We start from the raw sequence: 16,697 nt of genomic DNA, 5'->3' as shown, positions 1-16,697 counted from the left end.
ATCTCATGCATAAACACCGCACATTACGCACAATTGAGCTGCTAACATGACGCCCAGTAGCAAATGCACAATTATTAGCATCATGCGATTGCATCTTTCACCATTTTCCATACACACATTATGCTTAAGACCCCGAATGAAAATACCGTTTAGTAGCTAAATGCGCACGCATTTGTCCCCAGTTAACTAACATCTTTATATCAAACCCCGAATACTCACACATCACATATTCACACATAAGGTTTAATAAGCTTAAAAGTGTATGATTTAAGTTGGTTCAGTTAGATTAAATGCTGAAAAATAAAGATATTTGATAACTAAGGTATTATACATGCTAAACAAGTTGTGTTTGGTTTTGTACTGATGCATACTCTTTTTACAGTCTTCCGGTGTTATCGGTGGGGAGATCGCATCATGCATTCTTGAATTATGGATCGCAGAGCCTACAAGCAACAAAATGTATATTTCATGAACAACTGTTAGGATGTTACAGGGGGTGGGAAGGGAAAGATCCCCAGCTGTTAGAGGCAGGGAGAGTCTATTTGAACCAGCCTGTTAAATGCTTTGTAACAGATGCTTCTCCCCTGGGAACCAATGACATCAGCAGCAAACTTCTCTATTGTCCTGTCTATTCTGGGGGGGTATAAATATGTGTGCTCCAATGCTGGGTTCTTAGTCTTCGTGCTGAATGCTGTATGATGAGGGGTCTCTTGCTGATACCTATCTTCCGGAAGCGCTGCGTATGTATACTGTACTTGGGTCCGTATAATTTTCTTTTGCACCTAAATTGTGTCTGGATCAATTGCGTGTAACTGTCTGAACTTTTACTTGAATAACACTTGTGCTTTGGAACCACAGATTCCAGGTCTCAGTCTTTATTTACTGTATGACTGCATATGCAAATTAGCGTCATCCTTAGAGGTTTATAGGAAGGATTTTAGAAGGTACAGGCAGGGGTATATAGAGGTTCATTTTAATATCGTCAATGGTGATAGTAGTAACACAGTAGTATGGTGACAGCAGATAGTAGTAGCAGAGTAATATGGTGACAACAGATAGTAGTAGCAGAGTAGTATGGTGATAGCAGTAGCAGAGTATAATGGTGACATCAGATAGTAGTAGCAGAGTAGTATGGTGATAGTAGTAGCAGAGTAGTATGGTGATAGCAGTAGCAGAGTATAATGGTGACATCAGATAGTAGTAGCAGAGTAGTATGGTGATAGTAGTAGCAGAGTAGTATGGTGATAGTAGTAGCAGAATATTATGGTGACAGCTGAAAGTAATAGCAGAGTATTATGGTGATAGTAGTAACAGAGTAGTACGGTGACAGCAGATAGTAGTAGCAGAGTAGTATGGTGATAGTAGTAGCAGAATATTATGGTGACATCAGATAGTAATAGCAGAGTATTATGGTGATAGTAGTAACAGAGTAGTATGGTGACAGCAGATAGTAGTAACAGAGTAGTATGGTCATAGTAGTAGGAGAGTAGTATGGTGACATCAGATAGTAGTAGCAGAGTAATATGGTGACAACAGATAGTAGTAGCAGAGTAGTATGGTGATAGTAGTAGCAGAGTATTATGGTGATAGTAGTAGCAGAATATTATGCTGACAGCAGATAGTAATAGCAGAGTATTATGGTGATAGTAGAAACAGAGTAGTATGGTAACAGCAGATAGTAGTAGCAGAGTATTATGGTGACAGCAGATAGTAGTAGCAGAGTAGTATGGTGGTAGTAGTAGCAGAGTAGTATGGTGATAGTAGTAGTAGAATATTATGGTGACAGCAGATAGTATTAGCATAGTAGTATGGTGATAGTAGTAGCAGAGTATTATGGTGGCAGCAGATAGTAGTAGCAGAGTAGTATGGTGATAGTAGTAGCAGAGTATTATGGTGATAGCAGATAGTAGTAGCAGAGTATTATGGTGAAAGCAGATAGTAGTAATAGAGTATTATGGTGACAACAGATAGTAGTAGCAGAGTAGAATGGTGATAGTAGTAGCAGAGTACTATGGTGACAGCACATAGTAGTAGCAGAGTAGTATGGTGATAGTAGTAGCAGAGTATTATGGTGACAGCAGATAGTAGTAGCAGAGTAGTATGGTGCTAGTAGTAGCAGAGTAGTATGGTGATAGTAGTAGCAGAATATTATGCTGACAGCAGATAGTAGTAGCAGAGTATTATGGTGACAGCAGATAGTAGTAGCAGAGTAGTATGGTGGTAGTAGTAGCAGAGTAGTATGGTGATAGTAGTAGAATATTATGGTGACAGCAGATAGTATTAGCATAGTAGTATGGTGATAGTAGTAGCAGAGTATTATGTTGGCAGCAGATAGTAGTAGCAGAGTAGTATGGTGATAGTAGTAGCAGAGTATTATGGTGAAAGCAGATAGTAGTAGCAGAGTATTATGGTGAAAGCAGATAGTAGTAATAGAGTATTATGGTGACAACAGATAGTAGTAGCAGAGTAGAATGGTGATAGTAGTAGCAGAGTACTATGGTGACAGCACATAGTAGTAGCAGAGTAGTATGGTGATAGTAGTAGCAGAGTATTATGGTGACAGCAGATAGTAGTAGCAGAGTAGTATGGTGCTAGTAGTAGCAGAGTAGTATGGTGATAGTAGTAGCAGAATATTATGGTGACAGCAGATAGTAATAGTAGAGTATTATGGTGATAGTAGTAAGAGAGTAGTATGGTGATAGTAGTAGCAGAATATTATGGCGATAGTAGTAACAGAGTAGTATGGAGACAGCAGATAGTTGTAGCAGACTTTTATGGTGATAGTATTAGCAGAGTAGTATGGTGACAGTAGTAGAAGAGTATTATGGTGCCAGCAGATAGTAGTAGGAGAGTAGTATGGTGATAGTAGTAGCAGAGTAATATAGTGATAGTAGTAACAGAGTAGTATGGTGACAGCAGATAGTAGTAGCAGAGTAGTATGGTGACAGCAGATAGTAGTAGCAGAGTAATATGGTGACAAAAGATAGTAGTAGCAGAGTAGTATGGTGATAGTAGTAGCAGAGTATTATGGTGACAGCAGATATTAGTAGCAGAGTAAACAAACAAAAATGGCAGCTGCTCAATCAATCTAGCAGTACTAATCCGGTGCATGAAAGGGAGGGGTCATACTAAGTAGAAAAAGAAGGAGGATTTAACCCCCTATTGTACCTCAGCACACTGAATAATACCTGCAACAATATATGAAGACTATATGGTCATAGAAATTCAGAGATATTAGTTGCATGCATTTGCAAATACATGGGAGGCTGCTGGGCCACGTCACGGCTTCTCTGTTACCAGCAGTCCCTAACACTAAGGGGTTCACGTCGGGGCGCAGTGCACCCCAAAAAATGTCCAGCCCAGGACCCCCCCAGGGCATCACACGAAAATGGAAAAAGAGTGACAGTGCAGATTAAAGTATAGCTGTGTGTGAGTAATCATTAAGTGTGGAATGCGAGGTTAAAATATATGTGAAAAAATACATGAATAATAAACAAACATAAAAGGTGATGTGAAAAGCAACTATGTGTATTAAGTGGTGATGCCCTGAGGAGGGCCCAGCCAGACCAGTCCCGGGGGCCCTACGCCCAAATGGTCACCCCAAATGTAAAATATACCAATTATAAGGCCTCCCATGTATTTGCAAATGCATGCAACTAATATCTCTGAATTTCTATGACCATATAGTCTTCATATATTGTTGCAGGTATTATTCAGTGTGCTGAGGTACAATAGGGGGTTAAATCCTCCTTCTTTTTCTACTTAGTATGACCCCTCCCTTTCATGCACCTGATTAGTACTGCTAGATTGATTGAGCAGCTGCCATTTTTGTTTGTTTGTTATGAGTTGCATGAAGGAGCCAGCATTAGTAGGGCATGCTGGTTCTAGTAGTGCTAGTTGGAGTTCCCAAGGGTGACTCCCAGGTAAGCTGGCTCTCAATTTGTATGCATTTATGTATGTGCCTTTATCATGAAGCCTTACATTTAACAAAATTATATATGTGCCTTTATCATGAGGCCTTATAATTGGTATATTTTACATTTGGGGTGAGCGTTTGGGCGTAGGGCCCCCGGGACTGGTCTGGCTGGGCCTTCTCAGGGCATCACCACTTAATGCACATAGTTGCTTTTCACATCACCTTTTATGTTTGTTTATTACTCATGTATTTTTTCACATATATTTTAACCTCTCATTCCACACTTAATGATTACTCACACACAGCTATACTTTACACTGCACTGTCACTCTTTTTCCATTTTCGTGTGATGCCCTGGGGGGGTCCTGGGCTGGACGTTTTTTGGGGTGCACTGCGCCCCGACGTGAACCCCTTAGTGTTAGGGACTGCTGGTAACAGAGAAGCCGTGACGTGGCCCAGCAGCCTCCCATGTATTTGCAAATGCATGCAACTAATATCTCTGAATTTCTATGACCATATAGTCTTCATATATTGTTGCAGGTATTATTCAGTGTGCTGAGGTACAATAGGGGGATAAATCCTCCTTCTTTTTCTAATTAGTAGCAGAGTAGTATGGTGGTAGTAGTAGCAGAGAAGTATGTTGATAGTAGTAGCATAATATAATGGTGACAGCAGATAGTTTTAGCAGAGTAGTATGGTGATAGTAGTAGCAGAGTATTATGGTGACAACAGATAGTAGTAGCAGAGTAGTATGGTGATAGTAGTAGCAGAGTATTATGGTGACAGCAGATAGTAGTAGCAGAGTAGTATGGTGGTAGTAGTAGCAGAGTAGTATGGTGATAGTAGTAGCAGAATATTATGGTGACAGCAGATAGTTTTAGCAGAGTAGTATGGTGATAGTAGTAGCAGAGTATTATGGTGGAAGCAGATAGTAGTAGCAGAGTAGTATGGTGACAGCAGATAGTAGTAGCAAAGTAGTATGGTGATAGTAGTAGCAGAGTAGTATGGTGATAACAGTAGCAGAGTATTTTGGTGCCAGCAGATAGTAGTAGGAGAGTAGTATTGTGATAGTAGTAGCAGAGTAATATAGTGGTAGTAGTAACAGAGTAGTATGGTGACAGCAGATAGTAGTAGCAGAGTAGTATGGTGACAGCAGATAGTAGTAGCAGAGTAATATGGTGACAAAAGATAGTAGTAGCAGAGTAGTATGGTGACAGCAGATAGTTGTAGCAGACTTTTATGGTGATAGTATTAGCAGAGTAGTATGGTGACAGTAGTAGAAGAGTATTATGGTGCCAGCAGATAGTAGTAGGAGAGTAGTATGGTGATAGTAGTAGCAGAGTAATATAGTGATAGTAGTAACAGAGTAGTATGGTGACAGCAGATAGTAGTAGCAGAGTAGTATGGTGACAGCAGATAGTAGTAGCAGAGTAATATGGTGACAAAAGATAGTAGTAGCAGAGTAGTATGGTGATAGTAGTAGCAGAGTATTATGGTGACAGCAGATATTAGTAGCAGAGTAAACAAACAAAAATGGCAGCTGCTCAATCAATCTAGCAGTACTAATCCGGTGCATGAAAGGGAGGGGTCATACTAAGTAGAAAAAGAAGGAGGATTTAACCCCCTATTGTACCTCAGCACACTGAATAATACCTGCAACAATATATGAAGACTATATGGTCATAGAAATTCAGAGATATTAGTTGCATGCATTTGCAAATACATGGGAGGCTGCTGGGCCACGTCACGGCTTCTCTGTTACCAGCAGTCCCTAACACTAAGGGGTTCACGTCGGGGCGCAGTGCACCCCAAAAAATGTCCAGCCCAGGACCCCCCCAGGGCATCACACGAAAATGGAAAAAGAGTGACAGTGCAGTGTAAAGTATAGCTGTGTGTGAGTAATCATTAAGTGTGGAATGCGAGGTTAAAATATATGTGAAAAAATACATGAATAATAAACAAACATAAAAGGTGATGTGAAAAGCAACTATGTGTATTAAGTGGTGATGCCCTGAGGAGGCCCAGCCAGACCAGTCCCGGGGGCCCTACGCCCAAATGGTCACCCCAAATGTAAAATATACCAATTATAAGGCCTCCCATGTATTTGCAAATGCATGCAACTAATATCTCTGAATTTCTATGACCATATAGTCTTCATATATTGTTGCAGGTATTATTCAGTGTGCTGAGGTACAATAGGGGGTTAAATCCTCCTTCTTTTTCTACTTAGTATGACCCCTCCCTTTCATGCACCTGATTAGTACTGCTAGATTGATTGAGCAGCTGCCATTTTTGTTTGTTTGTTATGAGTTGCATGAAGGAGCCAGCATTAGTAGGGCATGCTGGTTCTAGTAGTGCTAGTTGGAGTTCCCAAGGGTGACTCCCAGGTAAGCTGGCTCTCAATTTGGATACATTTATGTATGTGCCTTTATCATGAGGCCTTACATTTGACAAAATTATATATGTGCCTTTATCATGAGGCCTTATAATTGGTATATTTTACATTTGGGGTGAGCGTTTGGGCGTAGGGCCCCCGGGACTGGTCTGGCTGGGCCTTCTCAGGGCATCACCACTTAATGCACATAGTTGCTTTTCACATCACCTTTTATGTTTGTTTATTACTCATGTATTTTTTCACATATATTTTAACCTCTCATTCCACACTTAATGATTACTCACACACAGCTATACTTTACACTGCACTGTCACTCTTTTTCCATTTTTGTGTGATGCCCTGGGGGGGTCCTGGGCTGGACGTTTTTTGGGGTGCACTGCGCCCCGACGTGAACCCCTTAGTGTTAGGGACTGCTGGTAACAGAGAAGCCGTGACGTGGCCCAGCAGCCTCCCATGTATTTGCAAATGCATGCAACTAATATCTCTGAATTTCTATGACCATATAGTCTTCATATATTGTTGCAGGTATTATTCAGTGTGCTGAGGTACAATAGGGGGATAAATCCTCCTTCTTTTTCTAATTAGTAGCAGAGTAGTATGGTGGTAGTAGTAGCAGAGAAGTATGTTGATAGTAGTAGCATAATATAATGGTGACAGCAGATAGTTTTAGCAGAGTAGTATGGTGATAGTAGTAGCAGAGTATTCTGGTGACAACAGATAGTAGTAGCAGAGTAGTATGGTGATAGTAGTAGCAGAGTATTATGGTGACAGCAGATAGTAGTAGCAGAGTAGTATGGTGGTAGTAGTAGCAGAGTAGTATGGTGATAGTAGTAGCAGAATATTATGGTGACAGCAGATAGTTTTAGCAGAGTAGTATGGTGATAGTAGTAGCAGAGTATTATGGTGGAAGCAGATAGTAGTAGCAGAGTAGTATGGTGACAGCAGATAGTAGTAGCAAAGTAGTATGGTGATAGTAGTAGCAGAGTAGTATGGTGATAACAGTAGCAGAGTATTTTGGTGCCAGCAGATAGTAGTAGGAGAGTAGTATTGTGATAGTAGTAGCAGAGTAATATAGTGGTAGTAGTAACAGAGTAGTATGGTGACAGCAGATAGTAGTAGCAGACTTTTATGGTGATAGTATTATCAGAGTAGTATGGTGGAAGCAGATAGTAGTAGCAGAGTAGTATAGTGATAGTATTATCAGAGTATTATGGTGGAAGCAGATAGTAGTAGCAGAGTAGTATGGTGACAGCAGATAGTAGTCGCAGATTAGTATGGTGATAGTAGTAGCAGAGTAGTATGGTGATAGTAGTAGCAGAGTATTATGGTGCCAGCAGATAGTAGTAGGAGAGTAGTATTGTGATAGTAGTAGCAGAGTAATATATTGATAGTAGTAACAGAGTAGTATGGTGACAGCAGATAATAGCAGCAGAGTAGTATGGTGATAGTAGCAGAGTAGTATGGTTATAGTAGTAACAGAGTAGTATGTTGACAGCAGATAGTAGTAGCAGAGTAGTACAGTGATTGACATCAGATAGCATTAGTAGATTATTATGGTGACAGCAGATAGAAGTTGTATGGTGCTAGTAGTAGCAGAGTAGTATGGTGATAGTAGTAGCAGAATATTATGGTGACAGCAGATAGTAATAGCAGAGTAGTTTGGTGATAGTAGTAACACAGTAGTATGGTGACAGTAGATAGTAGTGGCAGAGTAATATGGTGACAACAGATAGTAGTAGCAGAGTAGTATGGTGATAGTAGTAACAGAGTAGTATGGTGACAGCAGATAGTAGTAGCAGAGTAGTATGGTGATAGTAGCAGAGTAGTATGGTTATAGTAGTAACAGTAGTATGTTGACAGCAGATAGTAGTATCAGAGTAGTATGGTGACTGACATCAGATAGCAGTAGCAGAGTATTATGGTGATAGTAATAGAAGAGCATTATGGTGACCGCAAATAGTAGTAGACGCCGCGCTGTTGGACACTGAAGAGGAGCCGAACTGCCCATGAAGAGCAGCAGCAAGCAGTATAAGGCTGAGCATCCTCATCATGCAGCAGGAGTGTGCCCAGCCGTGTCCCTCCATGCTGGCCCCTCCCCGCTGCTAAGCCAACCTGGCTGCTCCCTCCCGGAGGGCTCAGCCAGGATGTCGGCAAGTATGAGGTTATTTCTAGGAGTTTCCACTACAAAATGGTACAGTTTTCATGACAATCAGTTCAGTCGTTTTTGCGCCAACTACTAGTATAGATAATAAATTAGGGATGAGCGGGTTTGGTTCCCTGAGAACCCTGGGAACCGCAGGGTAAACTTTATTAACCTTGCGGCTCCCACCATTGACTACAATGGAGGGAGCCGTTCATTGGCTGAGAGACGGGAAATGACCTCTCTCAGCCAATGAACGCTTAGCAGCGGGGTTTCCATGGTGATACCCCGCTGCTAAGCTCTCATTCAGGAAGTACCATTCTATAGAACGGTACTAAGTTCGTGGATCGGTTTTTGATTTTTTTTTTTTTTGCCAAGTCCGGGGATGCCTACTTTGGAACGAAGAGGACAGAACCTCGCATAGGAGATGGTGAGTATGTTTTTTTTTCACAGGTCCCCTATGGATTCTTTACCGGACAAGTGGAGCGATGCTACAGGGTTACATAGGTGAGTATGTGTACGTGTGTGTGTGTGTGTGTGTGTGTGTGTGTGTATGTATGTTTAATAAACTTATACTGTCACAGTGTGTGTGTCCTGTGTTTTTTTTAAACATTTTTTTACAGGAGAACTACAGGTTCTCCAAGTACCAGCATGCGGGGCAGGCTTGCTGAGACCTGCAGTTCTACTTGTAAAGACAATGGGCCTGATTCAGTGCCGGTCGCTATTTGCGGTCATTCGTTCCAAAAAAAAGGGGTGGCTATTCAAATGAACCGTTCGCTCTTTGCGGTCTGTTCACGCCTCTATGTCTGAATGAGCGAACAAAACTTGCAGTCATTTTTTGGATAACTACGCCCCCTGGCCGCTCGCATCCTACGTCATGTCCGCTATTTATTAGATTAATCGAGTACATCGACCAGCGTATGAACTGTTCGCTATTCTTGTGGTTGGTTTTTCCTACCACAAATTTGCGAGCAGTTCTGACTATAAAATAACCCAGTGACGTGGTCAGTGACGCTGCTGTATTAATTATGCACACCCATAAAACGCCCGTTTTGACCTTTAAGCACGCCTGCGATCTGATCTCCACTCCCCGTTTTCAAGCACCTTCCCCTGTTACCACCCACATACGCCTCCTCCTGTCACTCATATTAGCAGGCATTCGCTATTTAGAGAACAAACAATTTTTGGACGCACTGACTGGTTTGCGCATGCGTATTACGATCCGTACGCATGCGCAGTTGGGCAAACATCGCTCGGAACGAACGAGCGGCCGCTTACGAGCGGCTCTGAATCAGGCCCAATGTTTGATATTCTTTATTTACACCACACCACACTTTCAACCCACCACCCACCGCCACCGGGGGTAGCGGGGATAGCCCCGGGCTATCAGCCTGGGGTGCCCTGGAGAGGGTGCCCCCTTTAGTGGGGGGGTCCCCAGCTCTCCAGGGATCCCTGGCCTAGGCTGACTAGTGGTCAGGGCTAATGCTGCGGCTGGGGGGCCTGGTGAAATTGCTCCCCTGGCTGTGGCATCAGCCCCCCGCTAGAAAAAGTCCAGTTCTGGTTCTGGAACATACAGGGGAACCCTACTCAATATTTTTCCCCTGTATTTCCAGAACCAGGACCGGATCAGAGCCCAGAGCTGGTTGTGCTGAATACGGGGGGCCCCTGCGTCGTTTGTCCCCCGTATTTTGGCAACCAGCGCTGGTTCTGACTAGCCCGGTGCTGGTTGTGCTTAACTACAGTGGACCCCTACGTCGTTTGTCGCCTGCATTTAAGCACAGCCAGCACTGGGGACCTAATGCCCGGGGCTAGTTGCTCTTTTTTTTGGGGGGGGGGGTGCACGCCATTTTTTTCCTTTTTTACACAGGTTTTTTTTTTTTTTTCACCTCAGCAGCACAGACGGGTCTCACGGACCCGTCAGTGCTCTGTGTCAATGACACAGATGCAAGTAGCATGGATCTCCCGGGTCCGTGCTACATGCAAATGGGCACCATAACGCTGATTGGCTTCCTGTCTGCCACTGGAGTGCCACGCCTAGATGGGCCACGTGTTTGTGCCGCCCACTTGTGTCGCTTAGCATAGTCATCCAGCTACTACGGTGCAACCTTTTGGCCTAAAAACAATATTGTGAGGTGTGCGGTGTTCAGAATAGAGTGAAAATGAGTGGAAATTAATGTGATTGGGGTTATTAATAGCGTAGGAACAAAAAAAGGCCCATTTTAAGTGATTTTAGCGTTTTTTTTATTTTTTAAGAAAAAATCCAGATCCAAACACAAAACCCAGAACCCAAAACACGGAAGGGTGGTTTTGGCAAAACCAATACAGATCCGAAACACGAAGAGAGATCCAGATCCAAACCAAAACACGAAAAGTGGCCAGTGCACACCCCTATAATAAATCAAACATTTTCAAACAAATACTGTAACTAAAACTGAAATAATACTGTAAACCTGCATAACTAAGGTTGGCAGGATATGCATAGATCAAAGCTGCTATCAGCAGCTGCATTGCTACTGTCTGTAAGGTGCACAGATATAACAGCTGAAGCCAGGATACAGCACAATCTTCTATTCACACTGAAATATCGAATATATGTAACAGAACAAGAGATTATTTATTGATGCTCCCTCCGCTGGTATGAAAAGTTGTCTCTCTGTGACATCATCTCACCGGATTAGAAAGTGAGTGCCAGGGATGAGAAGTGATCTCGGATGATCAACAGGGAAGAATAATGCCAGCACACCCTGGCAAGAAAATACATATATATACTGTGTGTGTGTGTATATATATATATATATATATATATATATATATATATATTAGGGGTGTGCACCGGCCACTTTTCGTGTTTTGTGTTTTGGTTTTGGATCTGGATCTTTCTTCGTGTCTTGGATCTGGATTGGTTTTGCCAAAACCACCCTTCCGTGTATTGGGTTCTGGGTTTTGTGCTTTGGATCTGTATTTTTTTGAAAAAAAGCATAAAAACAGCTAAAATCACAGAATTTGTAGGTTTTTCTGCTCCTATGCTATTAATAACCTCAATAACCTTAATTTCCACTCATTTCCAGTCTATTCTGAACACCTCACACCTCACAATAGTGTTTTTATGTCCAAAAGGTTGCACCGAGGTAGCTGGATGACTATGCTAAGCGACACGAGTGGGCGGCACAAACACATGACCCATCTAGGCGTGAAACTGCAGTGGCAGACAGGATGGCAGTTTGAAAAACTAGGCCCCAAACTGTACATAATGCAAAGAAAAAAAAGAGGTGCAAGATGGAATTGTCCTTGGGCCCTCCCACCGACCCTTATGTTGTATAAACAGGACATGCACACTTTAACAAACCAATCATTTCAGCGCCAGGGTCTGCCACACAACTGTGGCTGAAATGATTGGTTCGTTTGGGCCCCCACAAAACAAGCTGGCAATTAATCTGTCCCTGCACAAACTGGCTCTACGGAGGCAAGATGTCATCCTCATCCTCCTCATCCACCGATTCCTCACCCTCTTCAGTGTGTACATCCTCATCCTCACAGAGTATTAATTCGTCCCCGCTGGAATCCACAACCACAGGTCCCTCTGTACGTTCTTGAGGCTGGTCTCCCTGGAAGAGTTGATAATTCATTTTATGAACATCATCTTCTCCACATTTTGTGGAAGCAACCTCCTACGCCTTTCGCTGACAAGGTTCCCGGCTGCACTAAACACTCTTTCGGAGTACACACTGGAGGGGGGGCAACTCAGGTAAAATAGAGCCAGTTTGTACAGGGACCTCCAAATTGCTTCTTTTTCCTGCCAGTACAGGTACGGACTGTCTGACATGCCTACTTGGATGCTGTCACCGATGTAATCCTTTAACAGACAGACGCACGCTTGTCGCTGCTGCTTTGAGGATGCAAGTGCGGCTACAGCCCACACAAATCACAAAGACAGAAAAAAGAAGAATATTTTTATTGTTTGTGTAGCACACTTTGAGGGTGTCACCACCCTTTAACAGACAGATGCACGCTTGTCGCTGCTGCTTTGAGGATGCAAGTGCGGCTACAGCCCACACAATTCACAAAGACAGAAAAAAGAAGAATATTTTTATTGTTTGTGTAGCACACTTTGAGGGTGTCACCACCCTTTAACAGACAGACGCACGCTTGTTGCTGCTGCTTTGAGGATGCAAGTGCGGCTACAGCACACACAATTCACAAAGACAGAAAAAAGAAGAATATTTTTATTGTTTGTGTAGCACACTTTGAGGGTGTCACCACCCTTTAACAGACAGACGCACGCTTGTCGCTGCTGCTTTGAGGACAGTATCATATGCAGTGACAGTAGACTTGTCAGAAATTGTTGGCACGTCCTTCAGTCCAGACCAGATGTCCAAATCAGCCCTTGACTTATGACACAGGCGCACGCTTGGCGCTGCTACTATGTTGATGCATGTGCGGCTACATCGCACACAAGTCACAAACACATTAAAAAAATAGTTGTTTTTTTTTTGGAGCACTTTGAGGGTTACACCACCCTTTAACAGACAGACGCATGCTTGTCGCTGCTGCTTTAAGGATGCAGGTGCGGATACAGCCCACACATTTCACAAAGACCGAAAAAAAAAGAACAATATTTTTATTGTTTGCGTAGCACACTTTGAGGGTGTCACCACCCTTTAACAGACAGACGCACGCTTGTCGCTGCTGCTTTGAGGATGCAGGTGGAATCTAGATTGGATTTGGAACCGGGGACACACTACCTCCATCAATTGTCTAAATCCCACTGCACTAATGGCGGATACCGGACGCATGTCTAACACCAACATAGCAGCCAAGGCCTCAGTTATACGTTTTGCTTCAGGATGACTGCTGTCGTACTTCATCCTTATCGCTAGGGACTGTTGGAGGGTCAATTGTTTAGTAAAAGTAGTGATGTTCCTACTTCCTCTCTGGGATGATGAACAACTCCCAGCAGCAGCAACAGCACTAGGAGGAAGTGGTTCTTGATCTTTCCCTATTTTATTTTTATCGGAGAAAGTTTGGTCCTCCATTTATGTTATATTGATATATACGTGCGGCTAAAGCGCACACAAACACAGAAAATATTTTTTTATTTTTGCTGGAGAGTAGTGCACTTTGTGGGTTACACCACCCTTAGAGAAATGAGCCAGCCGGCTCTTTACTTATGGGACACAGGCGCACGCTTGGCACTGCTCCTTTGTTGATGCACGTGCAGCCACAGTGCAAACAAGTCACAAACACAGAAAATATATATATTTTTTGGTTTGGAGTGTACTTTGGGGGTTACAGCACCCTTTAATGGTCAAGCCAGCCGGCCCTTTACTTATGACACAGGCGCACGCTTGGCACTACTTTGTTGATGCACGTGCGGCTACTGCGCACACAATTCACAAACACAGAAAATATATATTTTTTTGTTTTGGAGTGTACTTTGGGGGTTACAGCACCCTTTAATGGTCAAGCCAGCCGGCCCTTTACTTATGACAAAGGCGCACGCTTGGCACTACTTTGTTGATGCACGTGCGGCTACTGCGCACACAATTCACAAACACAGAAAATATATATGTTTTTGGTTTGGAGTGTACTTTGGGGGTTACAGCACCCTTTAACGGTCAAGCCAGCCGGCCCTTTACTTATGACACAGGCGCACGCTTGGCACTACTTTGTTGATGCACGTGCGGCTACTGCGCACACAATTCACAAACATAGAAAATAATTTTTTTTTTGGTTTGGACTGGAGTGTACTTTGGGGGTTACAGCACCCTTTATGCGCACACAATTCACAAACACAGAAAATATATATTTTTTTGGTTTGGACTGGAGTGTACTTTGGGGGTTTCTGCGCTCTTTAACGGTCAAGCCAGCCGGCCCTTTACTTATGACACAGGCGCACGCTTGGCACTAATTTGTTGATGCACGTGCGGCTACTGCGCACACAATTCACAAACACAGAAAATAATTTTTTTTTTGGTTTGGACTGGAGTGTACTTTGGGGGTTACAGCACCCTTTAACGGTCAAGCCAGCCGGCCCTTTACTTATGACACAGGCGCACGCTTGGCACTACTTTGTTGATGCACGTGCGGCTACTGCGCGCACAATTCACAAACACAGAAAAAATATATTTTTTTTAGCACTTGGGGGGAGCACCCCTGATGGACAGAGCACCCCCTGGACAACACTACAGCACCCCTTCAGGACTGGGACACTGCACAGGACTTTGGAGTGGACACAGCCCCTATGGAGAACTGACTGCACAACACAGTCCAGCCAGCCCCTATGGACTTTGAAGGAGTGGACACAGCCCCTATTAACAACAGCAGCACAGCGCAACACAGCCAGCCCCTATGGACTTTGAAGTAGTGGACAACAGCAGCACAGCGCAGCACAACACTACTCTGCACTACACTACACTACACAGCCCATCCAGCCCTAACTCCCACCCTCCCTCTTCACTGTCCACAGCCGAGTGAGAAAATGGCGCCGACGCGGGTACCTTATATAGGATCCAAAACCCGCGAGACCCGGAAGGCGGGATGATGACGTTTTGCCTCGATTTCAGATCCGAGTCAGGCGGGAAAAGTCGAGCCTGACTTGGATCGGACTCGGATCAGGGGGGGCTCGGGGGGGTTCCGATTTCAGAAATCCGAACCCGCTCACCCCTAATATATATATATATATATATAGTTTAAAAATATGAGATATGGTAAGAACTTACCCTTGTTATCTCTATTTCTACGAAGTCCATAGGGTTCCACAGGATACCTTGGGGTATAGGTGTGACGTCAGTCGCAGGGCACCAAAGAGTTAAGCTTTCAGCCTCCCAGGATGCACTAGGTCCCCCTCCTATACCCCGCCCCCGGGCCAAGGCACCTCAGTTAGTTACCAAGCCATAGGCCGGAGGAGGAGAAGGAAGAGAGAGAACAAAGATCTGGACACATACAAGAATCACATTCTCACCAGAGGGAGACGGAAAACCGGTGACCAGAGCAAAGCCCATCTGCAGCACAGGTGCGACAGGGCGGGAGTCCTGTGGAACCCTATGGACTTCATAGAAATAGAGATAACAAGGGTAAGTTCTTACCATATCTCATATTTTCTACTTCAGGGTCCATAGGGTATCCACAGGATACCTTGGGGATGTCCTAAAGCAGTATCCTTTAAGGGTGGGGACGCTCCTGTGCAGAAAGGAGAATTCGCCGCCCGAAGGAAGCATCCTGAGAGGCGAAGGTGTCAAACCTGTAATACATCACGAAGGTATGGACAGAAGACCACGTAGCAGCCTTGCAGATCTGAACTGCCGAGGCACCACGTCGAGCTGCCCACGAAGGACCCACAGACCTAGTGGAATGAGCCTTCAGAGAAGGAGGGACCGGTAGGCCTTCATGAAGATAAGCTTCAGAAATAGCCATACGGATCCAGGCTGCCAAAGTTTGCTTTGAAGCAGGCCAACCCTTTTTACGGAAGCCAAAGAGGACAAACAAAGCGTCCGACTTCCTAAACGAAGAAGTGCGGTCAACATAAGTCCTTAAGGCCCGCACAACATCCAAAGAGGCCTCACCCACGGAAAGACCCCGTGAGTTAAAGGCCGGAACAACTATTTCCTCGTTAATATGAAACTGGGAAACAACTTTGGGAAGAAACTCGGGCCGAGTGCGGAGCACTGCCCTGTTCCCATAAAAAACCAAGAAAGGGGGTCTACAAGAAAGAGCCCCTAACTCAGAAACACGTCTGGCCGAAGCAATGGCCAGAAGGAAAACAGTCTTAGCTGTTAGCCATTTAAGATCCACTGAGCCCAGTGGTTCAAACGGCGGTCCTTGGAGAGCCCTCAGGACCACAGCCAAATCCCAAGGCGCCACAGGTGGAACAAAGGGCGGCTGAATGCGGAGAACACCCTGCAAAAAGGTGCGCACATCCGGGATTGTAGCAATCCTACGGTGAAACCAGACAGATAGGGCCGAAACCTGTACCTTCAAAGAAGCAAGGCGAAGCCCATGATCTAGTCCCGCTTGCAGGAAGGCGAGAATCCGAGACAGACGAAACTCCCGCGGTGCATAACCTCTCGGTCGACACCACTGGAAGAACGTATGCCACACGCGATGGTATATCCTCGCGGAAGACGGTTTCCGAGCTCGTAACATGGTACGCACCACAGAGCTGGAAAACCCCCGGGACCTCAGCATGGCCGTCTCAACAGCTACGCCGTCAAAGACAGCCGAGTCAGGTCCGGGTGAAGGCAAGGACC

This window comes from Taudactylus pleione, unplaced genomic scaffold (assembly GCF_031769625.1).
Source record: "Taudactylus pleione unplaced genomic scaffold, aTauple2 ptg000533l, whole genome shotgun sequence".
Lineage (NCBI taxonomy): Eukaryota > Metazoa > Chordata > Amphibia > Anura > Myobatrachidae > Taudactylus > Taudactylus pleione.
The sequence above is the reverse complement of the archived record's forward strand: the minus strand, read 5'-3'. Positions refer to the sequence as shown.